Below are 16,796 nucleotides of genomic sequence, written 5' to 3' on the forward strand. Positions count from 1 at the left end.
AAACCTAAAAATAAATTTTATCTTTTTTAATCACTTTACACATAAACCAATTTTAACTAATGATTTTTAGGCAATTCTTTACCCCCCCCCACTAATTATGATATTATCCCCAACCACTATCAACCTAAATAAAAATTAATTCAAGAAAATTAGCAAAAACAAGAAATTCAAATCAAAATTAGCAAAAAAGGAAGGATTTTAAAATCAAAACTCGTATCCTACCCCCCCCCCCTCCAATTTTATTAAAATGATGACAAAAAGTATTCAAAATCTTAACCCTCCCCCCCTCCTGCAATTTTAATGAAAGTCTTACAACAACCCCCTCCCTGCTACTCCATGTGGTAGAATTCCCTAGTCTGAGGGAAATACAATAACAAAATGAAAAGTACTTAGTTTGTAAAATATTCGGAAAAGTATTTAATTTATTTTGGAAAAATTTAAAAAAAAACATTTTTATGTATCCAGTGTTACAAGGCTAAAATTTTATGGTAGAATTGTTTATTATATATTTTTATATGGGGTTGTGCCCCCATGTTCCCAAATATCGGCCCTTTGGTCTCGCATTTGGCAAGCCTTTGGCCATCCTTCTGGTGATGATAACATTCAATTTTGGTTTATTTTTATACATCAAAGAAAAGAGTTCAACTATATTGTATTTTGGATTCCTTGTTTTTTAATCGATAAGTAGTCGATTTATTTCTCAAATAGTAATCAAATATAACAAATATTTAAAGAATACTAATAAGTGGTAAGTCAATCATTTTAAATGTGACCCTGTTATTGTATTCTATTAAAAAAAATAAAATATTTATAAATTCTTCAAAGAATGACTTTACATTATATTACTTATATATAAAAAAACAGATAAATCTAATAGAAAGGGAGATTTTGTGGTAGATTTTGGGGCGTATTTAGGAAATTTAAAAAATGTGGTAGAATTATGGTAGATGAGTGGGGTAGATTTCGACTTTTAAAAAAATACTATACTAGCCAATGTGGTAGACCTGGCAATCTTTGTACCCTTCTTAATTAGAGAACTACGTCATAAAAATTCTGTCATAATCAAGATACCTCTTACCCACTAAGATATTCTTGACGTGGTCGTTTCTGACCCTCATCGTTGTAGGGATGGGAGTTGGCTTAAGACTACGACATTTTTTTTTGGTAAGAATTTCCAAAAGTTGTATTTCAAAATAATCAATGGTGAATGAAGTTTATTAATAAAAATTTGATCCCCGAAAACGCAACTAACTTCAAGTCACGTCATTACCGAAAATTTTTTTCCGCGAAAGGTATTATTGCGAATGCATTTCCGCAAGGTTTTACTGTGAAGGTTCCATTGCGAAGGTGTTAATGTGAAAGTTTTACCGCTAATGTGTTACTGAGAGAGCATTTCAGCAAATATTTTATCGCGAAATTATTATTGCAAATATATGCAATGAAAATCTGATTGCCAAAGCATTTTAGCGAAAATATTATGGCGAAAACATTATTGTGAATTCATTTAAGTGAATGTATTATCACGATATAATTATAACGAATGCTGTATTATAACGAATATATTTCCCTGAAACAATACTGCGAATGCATTCTAAACTAATATGTGAGATGGAGTTAGTAGGTAGCTATTGAGAAGTTATTATATATATATATTAATCCTAATCCCTATAACGTTTTACCCTAACCTCACCGAAGAGGTCGATTTCATAAATATATTAGTCCCAGCGGGGATCGAGCAAAAAAAAGTGTAAAATTTATATGGTTCAATAGGTACCATATCTGACTCCTGATTCAAGCTAGAGGCTGGTGTGGGCTTTTAATAAATATAAATTTTTGTTTAATTTTATTGAAACAAAGACTAAATATGGTCTAAAGCCTGATAGTTACCCGTCATATAGTCATTAAATACTTATGACTGAACCATACATACAATTATATAGATATTTATGACTTCTCCTTTCGGGAAATTATACGCTAAAACGCTTCGCTATAATATTTATACTCTTATAATTTGCGGTAATGTTTAATGAGGTAATAAATTAGTGGATATGCATTAGTGAGAATCTTTTGGGTATAATATAGTTGCGGTGCGATTGCATTTCCGCAAATATGCGAATTTGTAAGAATATTTTACTATCACCGCGAAAGGATATTTCCGTGAATATACCGCAAATATATTTTCTCAAATATATTACAGCATCAATTTTGTCTCGAATTCATTTTTACAAATGAATTATACTAAAAATATTACCGCGAATGCATTGCAGTAAAAATATTAGCTCGAATACATTTTCCCGACCCGCAAAAAGTAGCTATAAATATCTATCTGCAATTGCGTTCATCACTAATGTCAGAAATAGGCTACGCTAATATTATAAAAAGGTGTTAATCATGTATTTTATATTAATATAAATCTTGTTTCTTGTATGTTTCAAAATTTTTGATTTCTTTATATAAAATGCCAAACGGTAATTAATAATTTATTTTGGGAAATAAAAACTTAAATCTTTGTTGTATTGATTTATTCACAAGATGTTTTGCATTATTATATTGTGCTTCTTTAAACGAATTTATGACATACTTAGGATCAAGAAAAAATATGTTGGCAATATATATAATACTTTAAAATCGATCATCAATCTAATATAGTTAATATCGATATATGCAATATAAATATAGACTTTTTCATATTTTAGTTAACTCTGGAACTCTTAACAAAGTTCATCAATGATTCTTCTGTCAAGTCCTTTTTTCTTTAACACTTGGCCAAATATTCAGCTTTAATTTTTAATACAAAAAATATTTCTTAAACCTTTTACAAAATTAACAAATGTTTTGGAATATTTACAGGCTTTCTTCACATATATTCGGAGATTTACTGTAATGTTAGAATTTTTTATAAAGGTAAAATTTTCCATTATATTTCTAACAGCTTTTGCTTCCTCGCTTTCTCCTTTCTTTTAGCCATAAAGATTTATTACTATCATTATTGATGTATAATTATATCGAACTGAAAATATCATGTAATACCTAGATGATTATCTTGTCGGGCAGAAATTCATGATGTTTTAAGTGAATATTTTCAAAAAGTTTAAAACTTGTCAGTTTTTTATATTTCTCCTCAAAAAGCTAATATATTTTTTATTTGATATTATAAAAGCTTCTGATTTTGATCACTTGTTTTAGATAACTAGTAATTAGTTATAGTTACTACAATACTAAACTAATACTAATCCCAGTAGACTCAAGCTTTAGTCCACTATAAATTTCAATGAAATTAATAATATGTTTAATATTATCTAACCTTAGCCACATCAGATTTTTTTCGAGGCCTGGCAGAAACATCTTAGGACGAGTTTACTTACAAAAATAAGTGACCTTTTGTAATGAACAAAAAAATGCTCTAATAATAAATAAAAGGATAATTTTTTTTAAACTATTTTTCTATTTCAGGTAAAAATAGATGAACAATAAAATCCCTCCCATTCCCAAACAATATCAATATATATTAACCACTCCCCCCCCCCTCCTTCCCGAAAAGCCTAATTACTGTTTCTTTTCTTCCTCAATAAAAATATTTTTGAAAAGTCTTTCAAAATAACCGAGGGCATACATGAATGTATAAGAAGTGTATTGGCAATTGAGAGATGGGGCAAATCCTTGTCAAGATAATACGTTTTTTTTATTCTATCAAAGGTAGATCAGTCGGGTGTTCTGAAAAGATATAACCAGAAAAGGGCTTTAAAATTTAAAAAAAATCAATACTACATAATTACCCCAAATTCTTTTGTTTTGGATATTATTATTTTTTTAGAATAAACTATACTATATAACAAGAGCGGCTTTTATTTTTAGTTTTTAATTTTTAATATATATTATATTTTTTTTTTAAAATTCAATAATAATAAAAAAAATAATATAATAATAATTTAAAATTTTCTTTTAATATTATTAAAATAAAATATTTCTCTTATAAAATTAAAAAATATTATATACCATGCATCATTTAATACGCTGTTCCCATCCCAATTGATTTGTTATTTTAAGATTTTCTATAAAAAAAAGAGGCGATCTTTTCTTTATTTTCAAAATTTCATTTATTATCAATGGGATTTTTATCCTTCGAAATTTCTTTCGATTTTTTCATATACCTTGGATTTCTACGAAGGTAAAAAAAAATGTAATGCATTAAATCGTTAAAATGGACAGGATAAATTCAAATGATCATACAAAAGAACCTCGCCATACATCTCCCGGATTTGACCACCACGAATACTCAATTTGGCCTCAACGCCTCGCCTTCGCCTCCTATGTTCTAAATCCCAAATTCTTTACCATTTTTCCACGTCGTAATTATAGGGAAAAATCTTCTGTCACCAACAATCACCTTAATACTCTAAGTCCCCTACACCAGTTAATTCGGTAAATTAAACATACTAAATGTATAAATTTATTTTTTAAAATTCTTAATTAAAAAGTTTTAAATATGAAAAGATAAAATATATTTAATTTTAAAAATAAATATAAATATAACAAAAAAATTATAAAAATGTTAAATATGTCAATTTTCCCCTTCTATATTTCTTTTTATTTTAGACATCCCTTCCAATTTCCAGTTATATCCTGTTTATTTTTTTAAAAAAATGGAAGTGATCCTATGTGCCATTATTGAAATAAATATTGTTAAAAAACATTTCCCTCCATATATAATAACTTATATATTTTTTTAAACTCAAAAATTTATAAATATTTTTCATTTTGTAAGACAGTCTTTGTTTTTGATGTCACCACTCATTACTAATTAGTAATTAACTATAGTAATAAAATTATATATTTTTGTTAATTTTTTTTTAATTACAAGAAAATTCCCTTTTCAATAATTTCGTTACATTTATTAACTAATAATGTTTTTGAAAGGTTTTTATTTCTAAAAACAAATTATGAAATCAGTATTATTATTATTATATAATTAAGTTTTATTTGGCAATTTTAATTCTTTCTTATATTAGAATTTGGCCGGTTTTAAATTCCTTTTTTGAAGTTTATTATTTTTTTCAAAAAAAAATTCCTTAATATTATATTATATTTGTAAACTCATACACCATACGACCCCTTATAGAATGAGGCTCCAAAAAGAAGTCCGGCTGCGGGACTCGTTAGACGAATATCAATTGTTACTCAATCACCCATTAACGCATAAATCCCTTCGTTCGACTCATCTTTCACTCGAATATCATCACAAATTACCAAATAAAATTTTTGCCAGCAATTTCGTTCCATTCTCCTCAATAACTTACTTTAACCGTTTTCATCGACGAGAAGATCAGCGAGGATTGGCAGATTATCAAAGGGTTTACAAAGCCCGTGCTAAAAATAAATTTAATAAGCTCAATAAATCAATCACATCGATTCCATCAAACAATTTTAACAGGGTAAAAACTTCGCATAACACACCCATTTTAGAACGCATTTCATTCGTTGCCCTCGTAGACCCCTCTCCTGATATAAAACAACCTTCGGCACATTTTTTCGCACATCGAAACAAATGCCCCATTAATTTGAAGAGACAATCTTACTCTTCTTTAAACCCTGTAAACCTTTTGTATTGTGGACCAACATCACCCCATTTATTTAATTGTTATCACTTCACACTTATTTTGCCCGTTTTGTTCCTATTCTTCCTTCTATTCTTCCGTTATTCGTTTTCCTTAGATCGCGGCAGCGAATTTCGCCCCGATATGTCTCACGCCGACTCGTTCCGTTTTTTTTCGCGTTTCAAATCTAGGACAACTTACGACTTCTCGAATTTCAAGTTCCAGCCCCAAAAGAAAAATTATTACAAAATTCTTCATGACTTCGATGAGGTTGACATAAATCACGCGACAAATGATTCAAAACAAAAATCTAAATTCTCTATTTTGAGGCGATTGGCCATTTTTTTATACAAAATACGGAAATTTTTCCACCGCCTAAAAATAAACGAACCTGAACCAAAATACTCCGATATTTCTGATTATCTGGCCACTAATGATTCATTCCTTGATTCAGATTTATCATACTCCACTCCTAACCTTTTGAAATTCCCTCTCGTTCATCCTTCACATAGGCGAAAAAGAAGTCTTTTGCACGACTTCCGCCTAAATAACTATTCATTCTCTTCAGAAGACAAAATAGAAAAGCAAGCCCCACTGATTATAAAACACTCTCTCAAGGGCTATTTCAGTTCCAAGAGATCACTTTCAGCCCGAGATCATCCTTATTTTTCGGGGTCTTTATCCTCGAGCTATCGCGATTCCACTATAAACGAGCCCGACTCTGAAGAATACGATACGGGTGAAAATTACGAAGATATTGAAGAGTATTCCAATTTCGTCAAAAATGTACGCCTCCCTTCATATATTAATTCCCGATATACACACAATGCGAATATTTCAAAAGAGGGAAATTCGGAATCCGCCTTAGCTAAAATTTTGCCATCGTCGTTGACTTACGCCGACCTTCACGCTTACCTCCTTTCGTTGACCACAAAAAAGTTCCACAAATTCCATTGTAGGAATTCCTATATTCTCCAGGTCTGTTCGGATGGCACTGTGAACGGAACGTTGGATCAATCCAGTGAATTAAGTTTAAAACTTTAAGAATTAAATTCATATTTCTTTTTTGGTAAATTTTTTTAATGAGTATATGAATGAAGGTAAAAAAAAGACATTTTTACACAAAAACCAATTTTTTAAAATTGTTCTGTTAATCTGACACCAGGCCTATACTATCTTATATTTCAAAATAGTGTAAGAAAAGGATCTAGATCCATCATATGATTAACTACTAACCTGCCGAATTGATGTAATTTAAATTTATTCAAAATGTCCGGCCCGGTTTTAAAATATTTAATTTTATTTTAGAATCATCATTTCTTAACATACTTAAATAATATCATTTTTATTTTATTTTGACAAATATGTCAATTTTAACTTTTCTGCCGAATTGATGTGATTTAAATTTATTCAAAATGTCCGGCCCGGTTTCAAAATATTTAATTTCATTTTAGAATTATCATTTCTTAACATACTTAAATATGTAATATCATTTTTATTTTATTTTGACAAATATGTCAACTTTTAACTTTTGTTTTTATATTGATATATAAAATAATTAATTACATTTTCCGGTTATCAAAAATATTAACAAAAATATTTTTTGACTTTTTTAAAAAAAATATTAATTTTGAAAAAATTCATGTTAAGATAATTTGTAAATAAATATTTTATATTGTTGATATTATATACCCAAATGTTTCAAATTTAAATTACAATATATTTTTATAAAAATGATCTTTTTAATTCTAAATTTAAACAGAAGAAGATGTTCAAAAGGACAATATTTAATAATAAGTTTCTTTTGTACAAATTTAGATTATTGCTAGGTGTTATTGTTATAGAAACTGAATAATTTAATGATTAGCCAAAATTTTACTAAACTACTTTTTAAAATATATAATTAACCCTACTTCATTTGGCCATTAGTACCTTCAGAATCTCGCCGAAAATCGCATTATCGACTTGCTTGCCCTTCACTTATTGATATCGTTCATATTTTTAAACCCCCTGAAAAACACATTTTGTATATTTAATAAATTTTTATAATTTTTCCCATAATGACAATTCATTCAACGGTTCTTTCTTTTGTAGTCTCAAATTGATTATCATTACAATTTTAAGGAGGAAGGAAGTTAACGTTAATGTTGTTAAACGCTTCTTGGCTAATTTTAAAATAAAACCTTAGTGCGCAAGCCTCGAATTTCGCTAATATATGTCCAAACATTTTTATCATTTATGACAAAATTACCAGGCTTGCGTAATATGTGGCAGAAATATTGGGTTAGCCGTTTATGAAAATAAGAATATTTAGCATTTGATTTTTCATAGTAGGGGAAATACTACTATAGCAATAGAAGGATAACATTTAAAATATAATTATGCATAGCCTGAAAAAATAACAAAAATAAGACCTTGACTATCGCGATTTTATTCAGAAATATATAATTGAGAATGTATACAATAATGCAACTAATTTTTTTATATTATATTTGACAATATTATGCAATATATTTTTAAACAATATACATTATTATAGTAAACCCTTAGACTTGAAAAGAAAAGAAATTCTATTCTACCTAAATTATATCTTTTTCTGCATAAAGTTCCAATAAAATTTGTAATGAGGGTTTTAAGGGCTACTTTTATTATGGTTAAAACAAGCTAATAATACCTAAAATTTTAAAATTTGTAATATAATGATGATTATATTATAAATAATTAATTTGTTTATAAATAATAGACAAAAAATTTTATTTTCAACTTCGGCCTTGATTGTTTTTTCTGGAAACCTTTTTCCGGCTCGGATTTTTGACCATTTTTATACATTGTCTCTAAGAGCTATTGAAAATATGCGCAGTAAATGAATATACTCTCCATTATATGATTTTTCAATTGGCGGATGGGGCTTATAAAAAAAAAGAAGTTTTTTAGCCTCCGTTGGGCTTTGGTCCGGGCCTGCAGATCTCTGAATAATATATAATTTTTATATGTAAAAATGATAATTTTTTGGTTTTCACAACATTTCCATGCACTCAACCTCGTTTATGGCTCATGTTTCAAAACAAATCATAAAAATATTTAAAAGTATTTTTTTTTTATAATAGAACGTTCAAATACATTTATTTAAATTAAAATTTTTCAAATTATTTAATCCTATTAAAATAAGTGTGAGGAAACAAATGACGTACCTTTTATTAAAATGTTCAATTAAATTTTTAACTTTATGACCTTTTCCTGAGGCTCGTTCATTAACTCTACTTACAAAAGGATATGCTACAAAGGTATCTAGATGCATATACCTGCTATAAAAAGCTATTTAGATATGCATATTTACTCTTAAATTTAGATATAGATAAATTTACTATGCAATTTTATTTGTGTAAAAATCATATATGATGTTCATAATATTGTCAAAATTCTGAATCACTAAGATTCAAATGTGCACCATTATCTATATCCTTAAAAAAATTTTTTTTATAAAATGTGAAAACCCAAATTATTTTAAAAAAATGTACCATAGCCTAGGGCCTGCAACCATTGATTACGGCTTTACGATATTTGATGATAGATGCAAACTTTCCTTTAATGTAATATTAATAATACTATAATAATTATAAAGAGATTTCTTTAAAGTTTTAAACCAGTCACCCAATATGAACCCGAAAACCAGTTATGCGGTGCTAAATCTGACAAAATCCGTGAACAGCAAAAAAATTGATATTTATGACTTGTAAAACTAATTATATATTTTTAAAAAAAAAATTATAATTTTATAAATTAATCAATGAAGAATCATTAAAAATCGTGAAATCCGAAAAAGCCAGGTAAAATAAGTCGAACTTTTGTTATATCAAAAAAATTTATTATCAACATCAATATTATATCAAACCAGCAATACATTTTGTAAAAATTACCCCAAAAATTATCATGTCTGAAGGCAAAGCTTCTTCAGACATGTGATCATTTTCCTCCCATAATCATCCACCAATAAAAAACTAACCTTAAAAGATCAATTTTGATTGACATTTTATTGTATATAAATATATAACAAAAACACAAAACTACAACACCAGGAAATTTTACTACCTCGATGCATATTTCTAATTGCTAGTTCTCGAAACAATTTCACTTCTATTCACTACGCTATAGGATAATTATCATTTTTATTTCTTCTCTTAAACATCATTTTTTTAATTCCGTTATTTTTTTAAAAAATTATTAGAGGTGAAATTTAAAAAGGTCGATTTTTAAAAATTTTGATCCAGACTTTTTTAAAGGTAAAATTTTATACAACCAATTGTTTATAATTGGATATTTTCCTTCTATTTCATTAATCGAAATAATATATATTTATTAGATTAAACTCAAAATTAAAAGAAATAATTGTTCATTTTTTATTATTATGAATTCTATAAATGTATTGAAATTAAAAAAAAAAATTTTTATAGAAATTTTAATAGTAACTGTTTTTTCAAAGCTCAGCACTGCTCTAAAGTTTTCTAAAGATGTATTTTTAAACCTAGTGTTCTTAAAAAACACGATTAGATTGATTTTTAAAAACGGCGCCTGGAGATCTTGCTCATATGTAGAAAGGTTTGGACCTCTATCTGCCAAATCTCGAGGCTTACATAATATTATTTTGACTAAAATCGACCTGTTTTAAAAATCGACTCAAATCGAAATTTTTAACAAAGCTATTTGAACCTAAACATTAAAAATAATAAATAAAAATGATTAAAATATCATAATAAAATATAAAATAATGCGTTACTATAATTCGTTACTTTTTAAAATAGTAACTCCATTGCAACACATTTCTATATATTATATATATTAGAGCTCATTTAAAAATATTTTAACGAAACTTAGTCTTGTAATTATTTTTTTAGGTTGCTTAAAATAAATTGTTGGCATCGAGTCTAGTGTGAATTAAAATCGGGGTCCATTAAATTAGATTTTATTTACTAGAAGTTCGTTATTATTTTATTTCTTTATTTATTCATATTTTAATGTTATCAAAATACGATAATCATCTTTTTCTATCAATGACTATAATATATTTTGTTGAAGGTTAAAAAAGGTATTACTAGTTTATGAATTTAATACATATTTTTCGAAGGTTATTTAAAAAATATATTATAAAAAATTTAAAAGATAAACGAAAACGGTACACAATAAGACTGACTAATTATTTAAATTGAATACAATAAGATTGGTATTTGAGTATTATCCAATATAAAATAATGCAGATACGAGGTTATTCTTTCCAACAGAGATATCAAATAGTTTACTTTAAAACAATTTTATTATATTTGAGCTCTGCGTGAGAAGAAAAATTTTGCCCTGCCCATTAAATCCGAATATTTTTCCTTCAAAGGATCCTAGTCTGATCCTAAATTCAATTTTCTTTATTGGACGACGACTAAAAAACGGGAGATATTTTAACGAAAACTGAAAAATTATATGTTGAAAGGAAAATTAAAAAAAATTAGCCTTATTCTTGAAAACAATTCATAAAAATATTAATAAAGCTAAATAATATAAAATCTTATCGAGTTCCTGTCCTGTTCGAAATAGGTTTAAAATCGTGGTCTAAATCCTACAGAGCCTTAGAGAAAGTCAATCCAAGTCTCACCATCCCATCAAAAATATTTTTAAATTCGTTTTTGGCTCTATCTGGGTTTATTTATTATAAAATCCGATTCGTTTAAAATTTTGATTACTTTTCTATCCGACTCAGATTTTTCAAATATATTTTAATTTTAAATAATCTTTATTTCTAAAGTGTTTCAAAGAGAAAAGATATGCACCTAACAAAAATTTTTTTACCCGGCCCGATCTTCAATAGAGGTGGGTTAATAGATTTTAAACATTTGGTGGGCGAGTTAAAAATATCTTTAAAACAATGGGTGGGCATATGAATATATTTTTCCGGGCGGAATGGGCAGAACTGGTTAATATTTATTAAAATAATATTTTTATTTCATTAATATTATATATTTTATAAGTTTAAATAAAAAAATTTTAGGATAAAATAAGTAAAGAGCCAAACCAACTAATCAAATAATTTGTAAACATTGAGCGGGACGTGTTAAACAAATATTTTAATGGGGGCTCTGATGGGTGGGCCCCTAAGCGGATGGGTTAAAAACCTGCCCATTAATGACCTCGAATAACAACAACGGTTATATTTATTTTTATAAATTTAAAAAGCTAATTTTCAAAATAAACTCAATTTGATGAATAATAAAGAGGTCACAAAAAAATTAAAAAATAGGAAAATATTATAGGTGTTATAAGTTACTTCTGAAAGTAAATAGGGATGCATCCTTAAAAAGGTAACTAGTTACAGTTACAGTTACTGGTTACATTGTATATATTTTTATATAATCATTTAATAAGAATTTTTTATTATATAAAATTTTTACTAATTAAAGGAAAAATGAAGGCACGATTTAAATAAATACTGTACCAAAAAAATATGTAAATGACACAATATAATATTTATCTTTCTTAAAAAAATTTGAACTTCATAAATTTTAATTTGACTTTAACGATGAACTATTTTCATAATTTATGTCAAGACTAAAGGTGTCTAATTTTTCTCAAAAAATTTTCCCTAGACCAGGGATTTTACCACGGGGGGGGGGGGGTATATAACTCAAGATCGTCTTGAAATTGAAGGGAAGCAAGGATTTGAGAAGACGAGCCATTTGAATAAAATTAAAGTTTTGTAAATTTAATTTTTCTTGCTAATTTTGATTTGGCAGGAGGGAGGTAAAATTTAGAGGGGGTAGGAAGAAAATTTTGAAATGGGCAGTGTGGGAATAAAAATTTTGTGGGGGTAATATCGTCATTAATTTGGGGGGGGGGGTATAGAAGTCCCTGCTCTAGACTAAACACCAATGCATTATGTATGTTAGACATTATATTGAATAAAAGTAGCTTATAATTTGGAAAATCATCACATAAAGATAATAAACAGGGATGAACCCGAATCCTCGGAACCCAAATGTATTAGCTAAACCAGAACCCTAATCCGAACTATTTTAAAAAGTTGAGGGTTCTAGGTATTAAAATTATATTTGGAAAAATTTCTTTAAATCATTTATTATATAACAAATTCATGAGAAATAAATAAAAGAAAATTTTTTCATCATTTTCCATTTTCCATTTTCTTCGCATTCAAAATTTCCAATTTTTGCAACCATTTTATAGGTAAAAGTATAAAGCTATTTTATTTTATTATAAAAATGATAATTTAATATGCTAATAATAAGGATACGTTGATTATCTCGTTGTTTTTTTATCAATTTTAGTATTGGGACAAAAACATAAAATCAAAGAAAATAAAATCCAGTATTTCTAGATAATCAATTTTTAAATTAAATTTAATTAAAATATAAGCAATTATGTAAATATAAAGTTTGTCAATAATTTGTTTGATTATGCTTGATGGGTCCTTTTTGGTTTAAATAATATAAAAAGTATAAATGATTGTAAAGATAAATGATTTTTAAATTTTTTGCTAGTAAATTAGTAAGTTTATACTGAGTAAAATAAAAAATAAATAAATTTTAAAAAATATTGAGTCAATATTTCTTTATACTCTCCAAATTCAGAAACTGAAACCTTTTGAAATTTTTTAACTCTGAATCCTGACCCTCTTTTTTGTCCAGGGGATCACATTCCTGGTAACAAATAAAATATATATTATTTATTGTATTTTAAAAAGTAACGATGTTTTTATCGTTACATTTAAAAAAATGTAACTAGCAACAGTTAGATATATTTCTAAAGTAATTAATTTAGTTATTTTTTAAAAAAATATAAATATATATGTTAACAAGTAACAACACTATAAAATATTTAATTATGATGACATCTTTTGAATAAGTATTTTTAAGCCATTACGGTACTATATATAAATACATGATATCATTCTGCAATTATTAATAAAATAAAGTGGCCCATTTGTTGTAGATGATTTGATGACAAATAAATTGATGATTATAAAGAGTAAATTAACTATCTGCCATTTTTGAAAAATAAGAAAACCCAGAATTAGATGGAATTATAAACTTCTTTCTATCTTTATGCTAATAAAAAAATTAGGGCGAAATATTAACTATATTTGTTCATAGCGTTACATCCATTTTGAAATAAGAAAATTTAAATTAATGCAAATATTTGCATAATTCCAAAATTAACAAATTTTTCGAATATTTGATAATATTTACCATTTACGAATAATTTAATAAAAATTATTATTCATCTAAGAATTTATTTATATTCTTATTCTATTTGAACTTTTCGAATCTAATAATTTTGTTATTAGTAAAAAAAATTCTGACTGAGCCTGACTCACTCGGCAAAATATTAATTTTTTAAATATTCTTTTGGAGGATAAACTAAGCGATTTATTATTTTTCCTTAAAAATCATACTTTTTCTTTATTTTATTAGAATCAGACTTAGACTTTAATCTTAAATTAAAATGTGGATTGGACTTGAACCTTTAAAAAAATTAATCGGATCTATTTTGAATAAGTATTTAATTATAATGATTAGTTTTTCCCTAAATGTTAGGCCAAATCCTAAACTCCATAAAGAATGCTGTAGAATAGATGGTTCACTTTAACGGTTTACAATGGGTAATTTTAACCTACTTGCCCGCCTGCCTAATCTATTTGATTGGTTGGTTTGCTTTTTATTTATTTTATTTTTTAAAATAACATTGTTTACTTAAATTATTTGATACTATATCCTGCAAACCTTTAAATTCTAAACCGATCCGACCGAACTGGGGTTGATCGAATCCGATAGTCCCTGGACTTGGTCAGATTCTGACCTTGTTTAAAGTTTATTTCGAATCGGACTCAGACCTTGACAAAAAATTGAGTTATTTTGTTTTCCCATTTTTATGAATATTATTAATAATGACAAAATTTTTTAATAAAAAAAGAGCAATTCTAATATTTTCGATATCGTTAAAATATCGTACTTTTTAACAAGTTACTACTTCAATACCTCTAGGGATAATAATTAAATGATAAAATTTAATATTCCACAACCCGCTCTAGTGTCCTATGGGTAGATAGACCTGTGCACCTATGTAAAAACTGGTGACGACGTTTCACTTTAAAGATTTCTACGATGCCCCGAATTTTTTATTACCTTAAAAAACTATTTTCCCTTTTTTTACCTAATATTTAAAAAATTTGGTGAACATTAAATTTAATAAGCTATTTTTATTCTAATATCATAGTGAATCTGCTTAAGTTTAAGGTTAGTCAAGTAACAGGAAAACACGCTTACTTGGGAATGCTTGTAGCTGGAACACTCAAAATATTTTTTGGCTAAAACGGAATGTCTAGGCAGCTACAATTTTCTCTTTTTCCAAAGGGATAAAACATTATCCACCTATGAAGAGAAAGGAGAAAATATAAACATTCTTGTTCCAAATCATTCATGATATCTTTTTGCGGAGGACAATTAATTCTTTAATTTTTCATCTCATTCACATTCTATTATTTGGTCCATCTCCTTGTAAAGCAATAGCGCGTTAGCTTAATTACATAAAAATTTCCCATAAGTAAAATATCTAAAAATGCAACCGATATTGTAAAAAATAAAATAATTTATATAAAAAAAAATAATCTGAAGATCAGTGATAGGGAATATCTATGAACCAATTTATTGATCAAATTTTGTTTAAGGAGAGATATATTAATATTATCTTTCTCATTAACGATCAAGTGATCGGCTATTTCACTGCGAAATAGTAAAGCTAAGTTTATGGTGCATTCTTTTTGAGATGTTAAAATATCCACGATATTTTTTAATGATACTAGGAATTGAGTAGTTTTTTCACTAAATTCCAATCAGAACTAAACAATTTAAGGTCGTGTTTTCCATTCTATTTAACATAATATTTACTAGAACTTTCTTTATGTCATTCACACTTTCATCAAAATGCGATGCCAAAGTGTAGGTACATTTAATTTTTGAAGATGTCCTGATTATATTATTATCGTAATTATCTGATTCAAAACACTCTGATCTAATATATCAGATGTAAGATTTATTGCCTCTAGACATTTTCTGTTCTCCGAATTAATTAAATCATCGAATCGGATGTCTTGAATCTTAATGCAACTATGATTTCTCTAATTTTTTGAATAAGATTTTCAATTCTACTCACTTGCTATATTTCACCACAGTTACGAGATTATATAATCCATGTCCCAAACATAGGTGATATTCATATTCACCTAACTGGACACGTCTCTTGACATTAGAGCTTGCATCCATGACATTTCTAATTTCCTTAGACCTTAAATTGTATTCAACTTGATCAATTTCTGAAAGAATTTTTTCCCCAGTATGTTATCGATTTACCTGATGGGTTTCCAATATATAATATTCAATACTGAACATATCATCTATTTGATGTATACTTACAAAAATACGAGAATATTTGCATTATTCGTGTTCGTAAGAATCTAAAAATTCCTTTGTATTCGTATGAATAATAATATTATTCGATTTGATATGTCGAATATTCGATTCGAAAATTAAATTCCTTAAAAATATTTTCAAAAATGGAAAAATCTTAAATTTTTTTGTAGGATATTTTTTTTAAAAATTTGTGATTTCATTTTGAAAGTTTTCTCATGCATGAAAATTATAAAAGATTTTTTTCTCGATTGGATAAAAATATTCGACGAATAATATTTTTTCCTTAATCGAATAATTTTGTTATTCTTATTCATAAAATACTAATCGAAAATTGAATCAAATATCGAATAATGTTTTAGGTATAATTTGATGCAATGGAGTTTTAACAAATCCCATACTTTCTTAATTGCTTAAAATAAATAAATTAATAAAATAACATTTCCATAAAATTTAATATTAGATTTATTAAGAAAGATTTATATTTATAGTATTTTAAATTGTAAATATTAATATAAAGCGATAAAATTACTTTTTACCGGACCGCCACCGATTTAAAAGTCAGTGGCTGCGAGCTCGCCGATATATTTTTCATAGGCTGCGTCGTATGACTAAAATGACCTGGCGATGGCGCAAAGGTCTACCTATGAACTAGCTTTGTGGGGTAGGATATATGATTTTTAAGAAAATCCTCCAAATTTTACTGAACGGTTCAGAGTACGAAAGTTTTATTCAACTGTAA

Source organism: Gordionus sp. m RMFG-2023, chromosome 1, assembly GCF_954871325.1.
Source record: "Gordionus sp. m RMFG-2023 chromosome 1, tfGorSpeb1-WG-v2, whole genome shotgun sequence".
Taxonomy (NCBI): domain Eukaryota; kingdom Metazoa; phylum Nematomorpha; class Gordioida; order Chordodea; family Parachordodidae; genus Gordionus; species Gordionus sp. m RMFG-2023.